This window comes from Tamandua tetradactyla, chromosome 5, assembly GCF_023851605.1.
Source record: "Tamandua tetradactyla isolate mTamTet1 chromosome 5, mTamTet1.pri, whole genome shotgun sequence".
Lineage (NCBI taxonomy): Eukaryota > Metazoa > Chordata > Mammalia > Pilosa > Myrmecophagidae > Tamandua > Tamandua tetradactyla.
Window position 1 is genome coordinate 91,992,552 of NC_135331.1, and position 19,533 is coordinate 92,012,084.

Consider the following 19,533-nt stretch of genomic DNA (forward strand, 5'->3'; position numbering starts at 1 on the left):
ACCAGCGTGAGTTGACTTTTGCACACCGCATAAATAATGATGACAAGCTATAGAGATATTGCTGGTATTCAGTGTGGGAAATATTAATATATATCGCAATAGTTACTAACCTAAAGGTTCATATTTTCTCTTTACAACCATGTTAGGCACTAATAGCATACCCTGTGTTTGTTACGTTAGCATACTCACGCAACACCTACAAACATCAGGAACTCTTCATCTCCTTAATGCTGTTAACATTCAACATTTTAATTTAATTTAATTTTTTTCCTATTTTGATCAACATTTTTAAAGCTTCGGATTCCACTGTGAATGTGGGTATTAATGAATATCACCCATTACAGTTACAGTATGATTTGGGTATCACATCGGGAACATGGCACTGTACAATATAAACTCTAGATAAAGATTTTTACATTTCTTAAATGAATAATTTCTCCTCAGGACAAATTTTTGATGAAAAGTTTTAATTTTCCTTGAAAGCTTTCATTTGTTCAAGGCATTTATAAGGTTATAGCTTATTACCAATTATCTGAAGTACAATGAGATATCATTTCTTGGTAATTTGTGGCATTCTTTGGGTTTCTCTAATCTCATTTTAGAAATTGTGCAACAAATATGATATGTGGACATTCAGGATGTTGAAAAGACTTTCATCTTTGAGTGAATTCTCTGATGTTTAGTTAGTACTGACCTCTGGCTAAAGGTTTTCCCATATACATTGCATTCACAGGGTTTTCTCCTGTATGAGTTCTCTGATGTTTGGTGAGGGCTGATTTTTCACAGATGATTTTCCCACATTTGTTACATTTATATGGTTTCTCCCCTGTGCGAGTTCTTTGATCTACAATGAGGTTTGACTTCACACAGAAGGATTTCCCACATTCATTACACATAAAGGGCTTCTCTCTTGTGTGTGTTCCTTGAGGTACAGTTTGGGCTGACCTGTGGCAGAAGGATTTCTCACATGCAGTGCATTCATAGGGTTTCTCCCCTGTGTGTACACACTGATGTTCAGTGAGGTTTGACTTCACACAGAATGTTTTTCACTTGTTTATATCCATAGGATTTTCCACCTGTATGTGCTCACTGATGGTTGGTAAGGTGTGGTTTCTGGCAAAAGGATTTCTCTCATTCGGTACATTCATAGGGTTTCTCTCCTGTGTGTGTTCTCTGATGTTGAGTGAGGTTTGACTTTTCTCTAAATGTTTTCCCACATTCACCACATTCAAAGTTTTTTTCTCCTGAGTGACCTCTTTGAAGTTGGGTAAGGTGCTTTTTTGCTGAAATCATTCCCATTTTCATTGTACTCATAGGGTCCCCCCGCCATGTGTACTATCTGATGTCTAAAGTGGGTTGACTTTTCCCAAGTTTTGTCATTTGCTTTATATTCTTGGTGAATCCTTGAGTAAGCTCCCTGATGGATAATGAAAGTTGAACTGTCATAGAAGATTTCCCCATATTCATTATATGCATAACTCTTTGCTCCTGTAAGAGGTCTCTGATATTCAAATCTGAAATCCGTATAGAGGACTTCCCACAAATATTGCATTCATATGGCTCCACTTCCAAATGAGTTCTCTGAGATGTACTGTACTTTAAATTTGGGATGAAAGCTTTTCCCCATTCAACTTTTTTTTGTTGTATAGTATAACATATATACAGAGCAAAGAAATAAAAACAGCAATAGTTTTCAAAGCACTCTTCAACAAGTAATTACAGGACAGATCTCAGAGTTTATCATGGGCTACCATATGATCCTCTCATATTTTTCCTTCTAGCTGCTCAAGAATATAGGAGGCTAGAGGGCTTAGATTTTTTTTTTATCATCACAGTCCATTTTTTCCCTTCTTTTTAAATGAAAAGTAACATATGTGGAAAAAAGCTATACATTTCAAAGCACAGCTCCACAATTACTTGTAGAACAGATTTCAGAGTTTGGGATGGGTTACACTTTCCCAATTTTAGGCTTTTACTTCTAGCTGCTGTAAAATATTGGAGAATAAAAGATATCAATTTAATAATTCAGCTTTCATACTCATTTGTTAAATACTATCTTCTCTGGGTAACTCCACCATCACCTTTGATCTTTCCATCCCTCTCTTTAGGGGTGTTTTGGCTATGGCAATTCTTAATTTTTCATATTGGAAGAGTCTGTCACTAATATGGAGTAGGGAGATGGAACTATTTGATGTTCTGGAGAGGCTGGACTAGGTTTCAGGACTTATCTGGACCAGGGACCTATCTGGAGGTTATAGAGTTCTGGTAAGTTATTCTAGTGCATGGAACCCTTGTGGAATCTTATATATTGCCCTAGGTGTTCTTTAGGATTGGCTGGAATGGTCCTGGTTGGGGTTTGGCAGGCTATGATAGGTAACAATGTCTAACGAAGCTTGCATAAGAGCAACCTCCAGAGTAGCCTCTCGACTCTATTTGAACTCTCTCTGCCACTGATACTTTATTAGTTATACTTCATTTCCCCCTTTTGGTCAGGATGGAATTGTTGATCCTACAATGCCAGGTATGGATTCATCCCTGGGGGTCATCTCCTGTGTCACCAGGGAGACTTTCACCCCTGGATGTCATGTCCCATGTAGTGGGGGAGGCAGTGATTTCACATGCAGAATTGGACTTAGAGAGACTGAGGCCACATCTGAGCCACAAAAGAGTTCCTCCAGAAGTAACTCTTAGGTATGCCTATAGGTACTCTAAGCTTCTGTGCTACCTACATAAGCTTCACAAGAGTAAGCCGCATGATCAAGGGCAGGGCCTACTGATTTGGGTGTCTCTAATGTTTGACACAGTATCAGGGGATTCCCTGATAGTAAGGTTAAATAGTTCCATATTCTTCTCCCATCCCTCTGGGGACTTTGCCAATACTTTTTTATTATCTGCTTAATATACTCTAGGATATATCCAGGCATTACAATAATCTACACAGGATTAAAAGACTTCTTTCTTATTCTGTGCTCCCTGTGTTTCAAATGTTCAAATGAGCTATACAGATAGGTTGAATTAGATTATGCAATACAGAAAATTTCAGTTCCAGACCAAATAAAACTTTCTTCCACTGGTCTCAAAGAGTATGTATGGTTCTAAAATAGGACACTATCTTCCTTACCCCTATGTTCTGAATTACTTTAATCCCAAAGTGTTCAGCTTCATTCTTCTTTCTAAATATCAGGTTATACATATAAAACAGCCTTTCAAAATCCAGAAATAATGATCACCATTCTGGATGTAATGTGTCTGCTCTAAAAGCTTACAGTCAAGGCCCCTGTTATCTTATAAGCATTTTCTAAAGTTGACCATACCATTCTTGTTCCTTTGTTTCTGGCTTATTTTGTCGTACCAAATGCCCTACACATTCATTCACATCATTGCATGCCTCACGACTTTGTTCCTTTTGTAGCAGCACAATCTTCGTTCATATGTATATACCTTCGTTCACCAATCTACTCCGTCAGTATATCCTTCAGTCACTTGCATTCATTGGGCATCATGTAGAGGACCAAAATCCAAAGTCCATCAACATTCTCAATTTTAGATAATTTCATTGTTCCCCAGAGAAAGAAAAGCAATAAACACACCCTTGCCAAATAAGAAATCTAAACCTCCTCTTAACTCTTGTCCCTCCCCCCATTATTTACTCTGCTGTTGCTGTGGTAGTGCTGATGGTTTCCTTTTGAACATAACTCATAGCATGCAATAGCAGTTTTCCCCTTGAATCCTGGACTTAAACAATCTTTATACAAGAATCATATCTTTGAAGTAATTCTTACAAGAACTCATTCGTATTTCTAGTGTGAGTCAGTGGGACACATAGGTCTATACAACCTCTTTCAATCTTGTTCATCTTCAATATGGTAATATTACTTCTAGATCCACTAGAGAATCACTTTGACTCCTATCTATTCCCTTACATTCGTGTTCAACCTCATTCGCTAATGGTTCACCCATTTCTAGTTTCTATGTATCTCTAAGTCCCCTGTATTCTGTATTATTAGTCTCTGATTATACCTTTATGCTGGTCATAAAAGTGGAATTATACAGTATCTGTCCTTTTGTGTCTGGCTAATTTCACTCAGTATCTTCAAGGCTCATCCATCTTGTGTGGTTTAGAATGTCATTTTGTCTTACTGCTGCATAATATTCCATTGTATGTGTATAGCACATTTTGTTGATCCACTCATCTGTTGATGGGCATTTGGTTTGTTTCCATCTTTTGACGATTGTGAATAACGCTGCTATGAACATCGGCGTGCAAATGTCTGTTTGTGTCGTTGCTTTCTGCTCTTATGGGTATATACCAAGTAGTGCTATTGCTGGGTCATCAGGCAACTCGATATTTAGTTTCCTAAAGAACCACGAAACAGTCTTCCATAGTGGCTGCAGCATTATACATTCCCACCAGCAGTGCAATAAGTGTCTCAGTTTCTCCACATCCTCTCCAACACTTGTAGTTTCCTGTTTGTTTAATAGCATTCATTCATATAGGTTGAGGTGGTATCTCATTGTAGTCTTGATCTGCATTTCCCTTATAGCCATCACATATGAGCATCTCTTCATGTGCTTTTGAGCCATCTGTATTTGCTCTTCAGAAAAATGCCTATTCATATTTTAGCCCATTTTATAATTGGGTTGTTTGTTCTTTTGTTGTTGAGTTGTATGATTTCTGTGTATATACAGGAAATCAAACCTTTGTCTGATATGTGATTTCCAAATATTTTCTCCCATTGAGTTGGCTGCCTCTTCACCTTTTTGACAAAGTCTTTCAAAGTACAGAAGCATTTGATTTTATGGAGTTTCCATTTATCTTTTGTTGTTGTTGTTCCTCGTGCTTTGGGCGTAATGTTTAGGAAGCTACCCCCTATTACTGGGTCTTGAAGATGTTTCCCTACAATTTCTTCTAGAAGTTTTATGGTGTTCTTATATTTAGGTGTTTGATTCACATTGATTTAGTTTTTGTGCAGGGTGTAAGATAGGGGCCCTCTTTCATTCTTTTGCTTATTGATTTCCAGTTCTTCCATGCCCAATTATTGAAAAGACTATTTTGTCCCAGTTCATAAGATTTGGGGCCCTTGTCAAAAAATCAGTTGACTAGATTTGGTAGTCTATTTCTGCACTCTCAATTTGATTCCATCAGTCAATGCTTCTATTTTTGTGCCAATACCATGCTGTTTTGACCACTGTGGCTTTATAATAGGTTTTAAAGTCAGGGAGTATCAATCCTCCCATTTCGTTCTTCTTTTTTAGGATGCTTTTAGCTATTCGGGGTCTCTTTCCCTTCCAGATTAATTTGGTGATTAGCTTTTCCAAGTCTTCAAAGTAGGTTGTTGGAATTTTGATTGGTACTGCTTTGAATCTGTAGATCAATTTGGGGAGAATTGACATCTTAACTATATTTAGCCTTCCTATCCATGAGGAGGGAATGTCTTTCCACCTATTTAGATTTCCTTTGATTTCTTTTAGCAGAGGTATGTGGTTTTCTGTGTACAAGTCCTTTATGTTCCTAGTTAAGTTTGTTCCTAAGTACTTGATTCTTTTAGTTGCTATTTTGAATGGAATTTTTCCCTTAACTGACTCCTCAGCTAGGTCATTACTTGTGTATAGAAATGTTACATTAATTTTATATCTCGCCACCTTGCTGAATTTGGTTATTGGCTCAAATAACTTTGCTGTAGATTTCTCAGGATCTTCCAAGCATAGTATCATATCATCTGCAAATAATGAGAGTTTTGCTCCTTCCTTTCCAATTTGAATGTCTTTTATTTCTTTGTCCTACCTCATTGCTCTAGCTAAAACTTCTAATACAATATTGAATAATAGTGGTGACAGTGGGCATCCTTGTCTTGTTCCTGATCTTAGGGGGAACAGTCTCTCTCCATTGAGCTGGTTATCAGTTTTTCATATATTCCCTTTATCATGTTGAGATAATTACCTTTGATTCCTATTTTTTTTTGAGTGTTTTTCTCAGGAAAGGATGCTGAATTTTGTTGAATGCTTTTTCAGCATCAATCAAGATGATGATGTGATTTTTTCCTTTTTGATTTGTTAATGTGCTGTATCACATTGATTGATTTTCTTGTGTTGAGCCATCCTTGCATTCCTAGTATAAACTCTATAAATTCTTTTAATGTGTTGTTGGATTTGATTTGCTAATATTTTATTGAGAATTTTTGCATCTATGTTCATTAGGGAGATTGGCCTATAGTTTTCTTTTCTTATAGCATCTTTATCTGGTTATGGTATTAAAATGAAATTAGCTTCATAAAATGAGTTAGGTAGAGTTTCTTTTTACTCAATTTTTTGGAAAAGTTTGAGCAGGATTGGTGTTAGTTCTTTTTGGAATGTTTGATAAAATTCCCCTGTCCATCTGGCTCTGGACTTTTTTTGATGAAAGATTTTTGATGACTAGTTGAATCTCTTTACTTGTGATTGGTTTGTTGAGGTCTTCTGTTATCTTCCTGAGTCAATGTCTTGTTTATGTGTCTCCAGGAATTTTTCTATTTCATCTAAGTTGTCTAGTTTGTTGGCATATAGTTGTTCATAGTATCCTCTTATGATTTTTTTTATTTCTTCAGGGGGTGCATTGGTAATGCACCACTGCTCATTTCTGATTTTGTTTATTTGCACCATCTCTCTTTTTTTCCTTGTGAGTCTTGCTATTGGTCCATCAATTTTATTGATTTTCTCAAAGAACCAAATTTTGGTTTTATTAATTTTTTTCTATTGTTCTTTTGTTCTCCCATTTATTTATATCTGCTTTAGTCTTTGTTATTTCTCTTCTTCTATTTGCTCTGGGATTGGCTTGTGTTCTTTCTCAAGTTCCTCCAGGTGTGCTATTAAGTCCTCAATTTTTGTCCTTTCTTGTTTTTTAATACAGACATTTAGGGTAATACATTTCCCTCTCAACACAGCCTTTGCTGCATCCCATAAGTTCTGATAAATTGTGTTCTCATTTTCATTCATCTCCAGATAGCTACCAATTTCTCTAGCAATTTCTTCTTTGACACACTGGTTGTTTAAGAATAAATGTCTTATTTGAACTCCATATATTTGTGAATGTTCTTTTTCTTTGGTGGTTATTGAGATACCATTGTGATCAGAGAAAGTGCTTTGAATAATTTCAATGTTTTTAAATTTATAAAGACCTGTTTTGTGCCACAGTTTGTGATCTATTCTGCATAATGCTCTAAGAGTACTAGAGAAGAATGTATATCCTTGTGCTTTTGGGGTCCAATGACCTATATATGTCTGTTAGGTCTAATTCATTGATCAAGTTATTTAACTTCTCTATTTCCTTGTTCATCTTCCCTGGTTGTTCTGTCTATAGAGGAGAAGGGTGTACCGAAGTCTCCTACTATTATTGTTGAAACATCTATCGCTCCCTTCAGTTTTGCCAATGTCTGCCTCATGTACTTTGGAGCTCCTTGATTGGGAGCATAAGCATTTATGATAGTTATATCATCTTGGGGAATTGACCCCTTAATTAGTATATTATCTTGTGTCCTTCTTTGTCTCTTATGTCTTTACATTTAAAGTCTATTTTGTCTGATATTAGTATAGCTACTCTTGGTGTCTTTTGTTTACAACTTATGTGGAAAATCTTTTTCCATCCTTTCACTTTCAATCTATTTGTATTCTTTTGTCTAAGATGAGTCTCTTGTAAGCAGCATATAGCTCGATTATGTTTCTTAATCCATTCTGCCAATCTATATCTTTTAATTCATAAATTTAGTCCATTACATTCAAAGTTATTACTGAAAATGCATTTCTTGATTCTACCACAATAAAAGTTTTTTATTTTATATGTCAGATCTATATATTCTTTTACCTCTTTCTCTTTTTATTCATTATATTACCCTTAGTGATACCGTTCAATTCTGTCCCCTCCTCCAGACCTCCCTCTCCTGTCTTTTTTTTTCAGCTGGCAGAAGTCCTTTTAGTATTTCTTATAGGGAAAAAAGAAACCAAATTCCTACAGGACTTCTTTGTTTGTGAAAACTTTAATCTCTCCCTCAGTTTTGAAGGACAATTTGGTTGGGCACAGAATTCTTGACTGGAAGCCTTTCTCTTTCAAGATCTTACATATAGCATACCACTGCCTTCTCGCCTTCAGGGTGCTAGTTGAGTAGTATGAATGCAGTCTTATGTAGTTTCCCTTGTATATAGTAGATTGTTTTTCTCTTGCCACTTTCAGGATTTTCTGCTTCTCTTCAACATTTGATAGACTGATTAGTATGTGTCTTGGGGAACGGATTTATCCTGTTCAGAGTTCATTTGGTTTCTTTGACTTGTATATTTATGTCCTTTGTAAGGTTTGGGAAAATTTCCCCCATTATATCTCAACTACTCTTCCTTGCCCTTTACTCCTCTCTTCTGCTTCTGGGTCACCAGTGACTCTTATATTTGTGTGCTTTGTTTTGTCTATAATTTCCCTGAGATCCAATTCCATTTTTTTCTATCTTTTTTGCCATTTGCTGTTTTGAATCTTCAAAGTCAGTTACCTTGTCCTCTATATCACTTATTTTTTCTTCTATCTCTTCAAATCTGGTGTTGTGTGCCTCTAGTATGTTTGTTTTTTTGGTTTTTGCATCAGCAGGTACCAGGGATTGAACTTGGGTCTCTGCCATGCCAGATGAGAATTCTGCCTGCTTAGCCACTGTGCCTGCCCTCTAGTATGTTTTTTATTTGGTCAACAGAGTCTTTATTCTCCATGATACCCACTCTTTTTCCATTTATTCTTTCAAATTCTTCTTTATGCTCTTTTACTGTCTTCTTGATCTCCTTTATGTCATTTGCTATCCCACTTATTTTATTTAGTAGAGTTGTATGAACATCTTTGATTAATTGCTCCAATGTCTATGTCTCCTCTGGTGTTTTACTTTGGTCATTGGGCAGGGCTATGTCTTTCTGTATTGTGATATGCTTAGTGATCTTCTGCTTTCTTTGTGGCATGTAAATATCTTGATTGATTTACTTTGGGAGTTGATTTTTTTTCAGTAGCTAAGGCCTCATGTTTGCAGGATGGTTGTACAGCAGGGAGCAGGGTATGGGGTGGGGCACTCAACACAGTGATTGTTTCAGGGCAGGTATAGGTGCAGGTTGGAGATGTTACACTGATGCTTGTGAGTGTGGGCACTCAGCCACCAGGGAGTTTGTAGCTGTGCGAGTGCACTGGTCTGGGGGGTGTAACCCTGATGTGTGCTCATCTGAGGCACGGGGTCCTTCATGCACTTGTGTAGAGCTGTGGCAGCAGGTTGGCATTATGCCTTCATAGATTGGGGGCAGATGTGAACTAACTGTGCAGGTGGGTGCTTTCTCCGAGCTGGGAAATGTGGCTGAGGGTTGTGCACATGTGTGGTTCTAGGACTGCTGTAAAGTGTGGTTCCCAGAGCTGAATGATGTGATTGGGGGCCTGTGTGCATGAGTGGGCCTTGGAGTGTCATAAACTGATGTGCAGAGCTCAGGGGTGGGGTTGGGGTGAGGCTGTGTAACACTATGGGCAGGTGTGCAGGAGTAGCCTGGGTATGGAGATTAGTGCCCGCAGCCTTTATGCACTGGCAACAGCTGGCAGGGGACAGGGAGGGGAAGCAGTGCTCGGGAGGGGTGCAGGAGAGTTGAGATGGGCTGCATTTGTGGTCGGGATATGGGGCAGGTGTATGCATTGGGGGCTGGTGGGGTGAGGGTGCCTGGAGCACAGGGAATGGGAGCCAGTAACCGTGTTCGGGTGCATGGGGTGTGGGATGAGTCGCCAGTCAGGGGACTGCATTAGTGAGGGTAGCGTGCCCAAGGAGCGCGACCTGGCTTACTTCCTCGTCCCCGGCTCTGGTCTGTGCACTTCTGCGGGCGCATTGCCTCTGCACCAGGCTCCAGCTTTCTACCTCTCATCCTCGGCCTCTGTAACCAGGGTGCACTGTGAGGTGCAGAAGGCCCTCCCAGGTCAGCTGCACTCCTGAACCGTCGCCTCGAGTGCCTTCCTGTCCCTTCTCTAACTTATCCATGGCGCAGGGCGCAGGCTGCCTCCTCATGGAAGCCTTTCCCATTTTCATCATATTTATAAGATTGGTCAAAATGGGCTGCGTGAGGACCTTACTATGATTGAGGAGATTTCTTCTATGATTATATTTGTGAGATTTATCTGCAGTAGGAATTTTCTTATGCCTATTATCAAGGAGCAATTTATGACATATATTAAACTCATCAGGTTTCTTTCCTGAATAGTTCTTCTTACTTATAATTAAGTCTGAAATATTTCTCAAACTCATTTCACATGAATCACATATTTCATAGGAAATATTTCTTGAAGGGACAGGGTCAGTGTGCAGATTGAAAGCGTTCTCTACTCTTTTACTACTCTCTATGCTTACTGTTTTGTCGTTGGTGAATACAAGTTGCCAAAAATGTTCATCTTGATTTTCCTGGTTGTTCTCTATCAGGTCATCAACTTTCCAGTGTTCTGGGTAGCAATGGCTAGGGAAGCCTTTCCCTCATATCCAGGACTCTTCTCCTTGCTTTATCTTGAAAATCACCTCTGGCTTAGTAACACAATAACCTACTGAGATGAGATGGCTGTAATTTTCCAGGATCACATCTCTGTATAGGGTTTTCTGAGCGGGGTCCAGTAGATACCCCTTTTCCTGGGTGAAGTCCATATATACATCCTTGAATGACACTTGTCCCTGGGATTTATTCATTTTCTTCTCTTCCTGGAGAAGGTAGAGGTGTCTGTGTGTGACTCCAATATATGTTGAGCTTAGACATGACACTTCACTAATTGAATGTAAACTTTGTTTCTTATTGATTTATTACCAATTTAGGTTCTCTCTTCTTAAATTTGTCCAAGATCTTTCACCATCACATAGCATTTGATCGCTTCAGCACGTTGTGTCATGACTTCCATTCCCAAGCCACTTGGACCCTGAGGCCAGGGACTCTTCCACGGGCGGCTGGAGGCTGGGCAGGGACCAGCCTGTTGCTGTTAAATTTTTAATACCAGCTTTATTGAGCTATAATTCCCATACCATAAAATTCACCCTTTTAAAGTATATAAGTCAATGGTTTTTATTATATTCATGGAGTTGTGTTACCACAATCAGTTTTAGAACATTTTCACCACTCCCCAAAGAAACCCCATATCCATTAAAAGTCCCTTACAACTTCCTGTTCCCCTCAGCCCCTGGCATCCACTAATCTAGTTTTTCTTTTGATAGATTTGCCTATTCTGGACATTTCATCTAAATATAATTGTACAGTATATCATCTTTTGTGACTGGCTTCTTTCACTTAGCATAATGCTTTCATGGTTCCTTAATGTTGTAGCATGTATCAGAATGTCATTCTTTTTTATGGCCAGATGATATTCCATTCTCTCTCTCTCTATATATATATATATACACCACATTTTGTGTAGTTATTCTCCAGTCATTTGGCTTGTTTCCCTTTTGGCTATTATGAATTATGCTGTTATGAACCTTCATGTACAAGTTTTTGTGTGAATATATGTTTTCAAATGTCTTGGGTATAGATCTAGGAGTAGAATTATTGGGTCATATGGTAACTCTATGTTCAACTTTTTAAGAAGCTGCCAGACTGTTTTCCAAAGCAGCTGCATAATTTTACATTCCCATCTGTAATTCATTAGGTTTCCAGTTTTTCCACATCCTCACCAACACCTGTTTTTTCCATTTTTTGTTGATTATACTGTCCTAATGTGTGTGAAGTGGTATCCCCTGTGGTTTTGACTTGCATTTCCCTGATGAATAATGATATTGATCATTTTTCATGTGCTTATTGGTCATTTGCATAACTTCCTTGGAGAATTATCTATTCAGATCCTTTCCCCGGTAGAAAAATGGGTTATTTGTCTTTTTATTATTGAGATGTAGGAGTTCTTATATATTCTAGATGGAAATCCTTATCAGATATATGATTTGCAAAAACTTTCTCCTGTTTTGTGGATTTTTCACTTCCTTCACAGTATCCTTTACAGGACAAAAGTTTTTAATTTTGATGAAGTCCTATTTATCTACTTTTTCTTTTGTTGCTTGTGCTTTTGTTGTCACATCTAAGAAACCGTGGTCTAATCCAAGTTATGTTTTCTTATAAGAGTATTGAGGTTTTAGCTCATATCCATTTTGATGTAACTTTTGTATGTGGTGTGAGGTAGGGGGTCTAACCTCATGCATTTACATGTGGTTATCCAGTTGTTCTAGCACCAGTTGATGAAAAGAGTTTCTCCCCCCTGGACTGTTTTGGTATCCTTGTTGAAAATCAACTCACTATAAATGTGAAGATTCATTTATTTTCTTTTTTAAAAAAAAATTAGAGAAATTGTGGGTTTACAGAAAAATCATGCATAAAATACAAGAATATCACATACCACCCTACCACCTTGCATTGGTGTGGTACATTTATTACAATTTGTGAAAACATATCTTCATAATTGTACTTTTAACTATAGTCCATGTTTTAACCTAGGGTTCTCTATTTATATAGTGCAGTTTCATGGATTAAAAAAAAATTTTATCCTATTACCATATGTAAAATATAAATTTCCCCCTTTAACCACATTTAGATATGTATTTCAGTGCTGTTAATTATGTTCACAATTTTGTGCCTTCATCACCACCATCCATTACCAAAACACTTCCATTGTTCCAAATAGGAACTTTGTATATATTTTTGAAGAAAATAAAAATAAAAGTAAAAAGAACACCCAAAACATCCCATGCTCCCCAATCCCCCCGGTTGTTATTTATTTTTTGCCTTTTTTTTCTTACTCATCTGTCTTTATTAGATAAATGGAGTGTCAGTCACAAGGTTTTTACAATTATAGAGCTTAAAACCTCTATAGTTATTCAATCATCTTTAAGAATCAAGGTTGTTGGATTACAGATCAACAGTTTCAGTTATTTCCCTCTAGCTATTCTAACACATCAAAAACTGAAAAGAGATTTCTGTATATTGTATAAGAGCAACCTCCAAAATGACCTCTCCACTCTATTTGAAATCTCTCAGCCACTAAAACTTTATCTTGTTTCTTTTCTCTTCACCCCTTTGGTCAAGAAGGATTTCTCAGTCCCATGATGCCAGGGCCAGGCTCATCCCTGGGAGTCATGTCCCATTTTCCCAGGGAGAGTTATACCCCTAGGGGTCATGTCCCACGTAGGAGGGAGGAGGATTCATTTCTTGATTCACAATTCTATTCCACTGAATTACTATCCACTGAATGTCTATCCTCATTTTGGTATCACACAGTCTTGATTACTGTGGTTTGAGCTGGAGGTGCACGGCAGGGGTTTGCGCATGCATGTGGCGGGTCGAGAGGGGCAGATGCTGGTGTACAGGTGTGCAGAACTCAGGGAGGGCTGGGTGAGGTTGTGCCACTGTATGGGGGAGAGGCGGGTGTGGCCCAAGGATAAGGGTGAGTACCTGCAGCCTGGATGTGCAGATGACCACCTGCAAGGGGCATGGAGAGTGAGGTGGGAGTTGAAGGGCTGAGTGCAGGTACGTGGGTATCAGGAGGGATGGGGTGGAGATGTGCTCTTGAGTGGTAGAGGTGGGTTGGGCTGGAGCAGGCATGCACACGTGCAGGGTGGGAGTGTGGGGTGGGGATGCCTGGGGGTGAGGGTTAGGTGGGGTGCTTGCAGCACGGTGGTGGGTTGGGTGATGGGGGTTCAGGTACATGGGGGAAGTCACGGGGTGAGGCAATGAGTGTGAGTGTGGTGTGTGTTCAGGGAACATGGCTTTGCTTGTTTCCTTTTCCCTGTCTCCCTGTCTGTGCACTCCTGAGGGCTCCAGGCCTCCGTTTGGAAAGGGGCAAATTAGGTTGTTTGCACTAGCTAGGTGGTCTTCAGTTCTCTGCATCTCTGTTCTTCAGCTTTTGCAACCAGGGCCTCCCTTTGTGGTGTAAAAGACCCTCCCAGGTCACTTACACCCTGGAATCACTGTCGTGGTCATTTTTCTGATACTTCTCTAGCTGTTCCTTGGAGCAGGAGTGAACTCGAACTATCCTATTCTGCCATGATCTGGGAACTCCACTGGAAATTTCCAGTTTTTAAAATGTGATTTTTTTTTCATTTTTTAAACATTTTTATTGTTAAATATAACATATATACAAAGAAAAGAGAAAAAAAGCAAATATTTTCAAAGTACACTTCAATAAGTAGATACAGAACAGATTTCAGAATTTGTTATGGGTTACTATACCACTATTTCAGATTTTTCCTTCTAGCTGCTCTAAAACCCTGGAGGCTAGAAGTGTGTGTGTGCGTATATATATATATAGTGTGTGTGTGTGAAAAATAACATATATTCTAAAAAGCAATAAATGTCAAAGCATATCATAACAATTGTAGAACAGATTTTAGAGTTTGGTATGGGTTACAATTCCACCATTTTAAGTTTTTTTTTAATTAATTAAAAATTTTTTTAAACATAACAACAAACAAATACAAACATTCTTACCATATGATCGTTGCGTTCTACATATATAATCAGTAATTCACAATGTCATCACATAGTTCTATATTAATCATCATAATCATTTCTTAGAACATTTGTAGCAATTCAGAAAAAGAATTTAAAAGAAAATAGAAAAAAATTCATACATACCTATCCCTTATCCCTCCCTTTCATTGATCACTAGCATTTCAATCTTCTAATTTTTTTTTTAACATTTGTTCCCCCTATTATTTATTTTTAATCCATATGTTTTACTCATCTATCAAAAAGGTAGATAAAAGGAGCATCAGACACAAGGTTTTCACAGTCACACAGTCACACTGTGAAAGCTATATCATTATACAATCATCTTCAAGAAACATGGCTACTGGATCACAGCTCTACATTTTCAGGCAGTTCCCTCCAACCTCTCCATTACACCTTAACTAAAAAGGTGATATCTATTAATATGTGATTTTAGCTGTTTTTTTTCTTTCACAAATGTCCTTTGTCCAGTTGAGGAGGTTCCCCTTTATTTTTAACTTGAGGTTTTAATTCTTTTTCAAAATCATGAAATGCATTTTTTACATCCAAGATGGTCATTTTGGTCCTTTATTCTATTAATATGGTGTATTACATGAATTGATTTTTGTATGTTGAACCAACTTTGCATTCCTGAGATAATTCCTACTGGTCATGATGCATAATCCTTTTTATATGCTGTTGAATTCAGATTGCTAGTATTTACTGGCTATTTTTTTTTGCATCTAAATTCATAAGGGATATTGTCCTGTAACTTTCTTTTCTTATTGTGTCTTTATCTGGTTTTGGTATCAGGGTAAAATACTAGTGTCATAGAATGAATTGGAAAGAGTCAGTGCTGCTAAATTTTACACTAGCCCATATTTCCCCTACATAATATCCTAAGGGAATCTATTTTTTTTTTATGTTTGAGAGCCTATTGCCAATTATTTTATTGTTCTTCTCTTCCAGTAATATATATAAATTGAAATTTAAAAAATTTAATTCTATGAAGGTAAATATCAGGCAAAGCCAGTTGAATACAGCAGTGCTACTGAATTTGGTTTACTTTTTACATGACACACTAAGAAGTATATCCTCCTTTAGAAAGAAATATAGCTGGAAAACGTGATATTCTTACTTCTTTTCTTCAAGAATCATTTCACATTGACACTTCCTGTGCAAACACAGGCTTTACAATGATTATATGGGTACTTTATTTAAACATGCCTATGGTTAAGCTAACTAAGATAACCATTGATGGTTCTAAGTGTATGTTTGTTTTTTAAATAAAAAAATAACAAAAAATATTTTTTAAAAAGAATTATTTCATATTAACAAATTTTTGTAATATGTCTTCTTGTAAAGATTTTTTTGGAACATAGACTCACAAAATATGGATACACACACACACACACACACACACACACACACACACACACACACACACACACTCCAACTGATTTCCGATAAAGCCCTAGCTACTAAAGTTGGGGATACAAATACAATTATTTACAATAAATAAATTTGCACTTATTTATATTTATTCTTTTTTTTTAGATTTTGATTTTTATTGAAATCTTACGTGAACAAGAAATTGGAAATACAATCATATACATCAAAGAACAAATTGTCACGGCTTTGACATTTAAGCCAAACAAATTTTGTAGGGCAGATTTCAAAAAGGGGTAAAGTTATAACAATTTAAAAACACAGTTAACCTACTTCTGGGAATGCAAAACATGCAATCATAGGTTATTTTCAATATAAGAAAACTTAAATTTGTTTGCTTTAATTTCTTAAAACTACTAAGACAAAGCACTAACTTGTACTTTTATTTACAGCATACTCCATACTCTTATGTAATCTAAAATAATCATGCAAAATAATATTATATTTATCATAAATAAATCATGCAAAAATCATGATTTAACAGTGTTCCCAGCTTGTTTTGAAGCTAAAATGAGGCCTGAAATGATAGAAGCATTATAACTTCCAGAATAAGGGAACTCTGCAAGTCCAATAATGTCCAAGAGCACTTATGGAAAGAGGAAAAATAAAAAGACTTGAACATATACACAGTAATGATTCTTCAACTCAGTATGAATGGCTGAAAATTGCTACTTAAAGGTGAAATAATTAAGCCATTTTTTTTTGAAGATGGTAGCTCTAGAGCCAATCATATCTTGCCAATATCATTTTCAAGCCCTCACCTGTCTATTTCCACTGTTGCCCATAAATAGCCTGATAAAATTCCTGGTTGTCGTTGTTGTAACCTTAGTTATCAGAGTAGTCACCACCTTGCTGGAGCAGCTGCTGAGCGATGGGCTGGGAACCCCAGTTCTGTTGATTGTTGGTTTGATGGTGCTTGGAATTGGGTAGATTGTATTCTACCTCCTTTCTCTTGCCTCCTACATCGCCCCTGCAATTGCCCCTAGTTCCATGGGAACCACCATCTCTCTGCTGTTGTGCAGGACCGCCTCTGCATCCCCTACTCCCGCCCCTGAGCCTCTTGGTGGTCCCCTCTGAGAATAGCCAGCTCTACCCTCTTGGAGGCCGGCCCATGAGAATCAGCACCAGGTGCTTTGAAGACAACTAGAAATAGCGCACGTGCCCCACTCCCCAGAAATCCTTATGTTTATTTATTTATTTATGGCAGGCCCTGGGAATCGAACCGGGGTCTCAGGCACGGCAGAACTGTGCCACTGCACCACCATTGCCCGCCCTGTATTTATTCTTAAATGTAGTCTCATGCAGGATGTCTGTCAAGAAATAAATAACTTTAAATCAGAGTCTATCATGCCATTGAAAAATAACAAAATACAATAGTAATTAAATATTTTCCCTGTGATTAAAAGGCTCTTAAGTGTTAAAAATTTCTGCTAGATTGAATTTTTAGTACAATTATTAGAAGCATTCAACTGATTAAAATAAAATATAAATGTTGATTAAATTATTAAATATAAAAAGTAGAATTTAATTGACAATGTATTTTTTAATGTATTTATTAATTTAAAAATTAACAAACCAAATAAAATATTACATATATAATCAGTAATTCACAATCTCATCACTTAGTTGCATATTCATCATTTCTTAGAACATTTGCATTAATTCAGAAAAAGAAATAAAAAGACAGTAGAAAAAGAAATAAAATGAACACAGAAAAGAAAAAAAAGATTATACCTACTATACCCCTTGCCTTCATTGATCACTAGCATTTCAAACTAAATTTATTTTAGCATTTGTTCCCCTTATTATTTATTTTTATTCCATATGTTCTACTCTTTTGTTGACAAGGTAGATAAAAGGAGCATCAGACACAAGGTTTTCACAATCACACAATGTATTTTTTAATAAGAAGAATGGGACTGAACTCCCTTATCCCTATGCTGTGGAAGAAAATTGACTAAAGGAAGCAGGATTTAATTCCAGTGCTATACCTATTTTTCATTTTTAGAGTTAAGCATTGAGAAACTTGTTTCCATATTTAAGTAGATGGGACTGAAAGATATTTTGTTATAAATTGTCACTCAATTCTTTGACTCCCTTCCTAGATATTTCCAAAAATCACATCGTAATCTATTTTTAAATTTCTTTTTTAATGATACCAGCTGACAAGTCAATTATGTCCTCCTTCAGTTTTGGTGGCAGCAAAGAATAGAAAACTACCTGACGTGTGAAAAGGATTTGTTTGAGTTATTTCTTTTCTTACTTTCTGGAGAGCCTACCAAAATTGATTTTACAAAGAGCTATCAATGCTTATTTATACCTGTCAGAAAAGGTTAGGGAAATTGAAAATAATATCAAGAAAACCCCTTTGCCAATGTACTAATTAATATACATTAAAATAAATGCCTTAATTTTTCACATATAATGTGAAATATATATATATTTCCCCCCAAATCTTTAGCTTATTCTATTCATGGAAAACATCCACTTCAGGACCTAGCTAGCAAAGCCAGTTCCTATTTTCAAAGGTCCTATCAGCCTAATCCGAATTAGTTAAGTCAGAAAAGGTTAGATGGATGGGTAGGTGGATAGATACCGTACAAGGATTGACCTGGGAGAGTTAAGGTGCTGCCTTCCCTATTCCGTGGTAGCGCTCTCTTGATTGTGTTCCGTACTCACAGGCATCCTCTTGGGAAGAGTTGCACTCTTTGACATTAGCGAGGGTCGGGATAGGCAAGATATTAAGGAAAACCTATTTCAAAGCTTCCTTTATGGAGTAATGCTGCAGTGAAACAGTGAGATTTTGTTGGGGGAGCTTTAATTGACAAAGCTGAGGACGAGGGGTTGGGAAGGAGAGAGCCAAGGATCTGGAAATCTATTTCTTCAAACCGCCCTAACCATCCCTGCGATCTTTTGGCCTGCAGTCTCTTTTCTTCACCTCCCTCACCCTTCTCTATCCTTTGCAAAATGGCTTCGCTGCTAAAGCTGTTTCACTCAAGGTCCTTAGACCTCAGCATCACTGAAGGACGGGGACACGTTCAGTGTTTGCCCTTGCCTTGCTTGGCTTCTCTGCAGCATTTGAGGCTCTTGGCACTGCCTCCTTCTACGTGCTTCTGTCCCTCACCCCCGCCCCGCCTCTCAGATAAGCTACTTACTGACTGAGAAGCGAAGGGAACAAACAAGGAGAAGGAGAAGGGGTAGAGGGGACCTGAGCATTTTCCTTGACTCCCCACCCCCAACCCACTGCCCCTCGCCACAGTGTCAATCCCATACCCAGACCAACTGTTCATATTCCCCGCAACTTTATTTTCCACTATTTTAAAATGTTGACCACCATAAAATTTTCATTATAAAAACTGAAGCATGCTGAAGAGAAAAAGAAAGAAAAAAATCTGAAATGCTACCCTGAGAGAACCTACCATCATAGTATTGGTGGTTTACCTTTCTGTGCATTTATTCACACCCAATACACAATTTTATAAACATAGCTATTATCATAGACATCCTCTTTTCCTTTAAAATTATTTGCTTATTTTATTTATAGGCATACCTCCTTTTGTTGTGCTTTGCTTTACTGCATTTTGCAGCTATTGCTTTTTTTTAAGTAATTGA

At 37.4% G+C, this 19,533-nt stretch overlaps 1 pseudogene; it reads right to left on the bottom strand.

Annotated features, from left to right (window-relative positions):
* Positions 1-633: 633 nt before the first annotated feature.
* On the bottom strand, positions 634-10,721 carry LOC143683240 (zinc finger protein 248-like; annotated as a pseudogene).
* Positions 10,722-19,533: the final 8,812 nt, after the last annotated feature.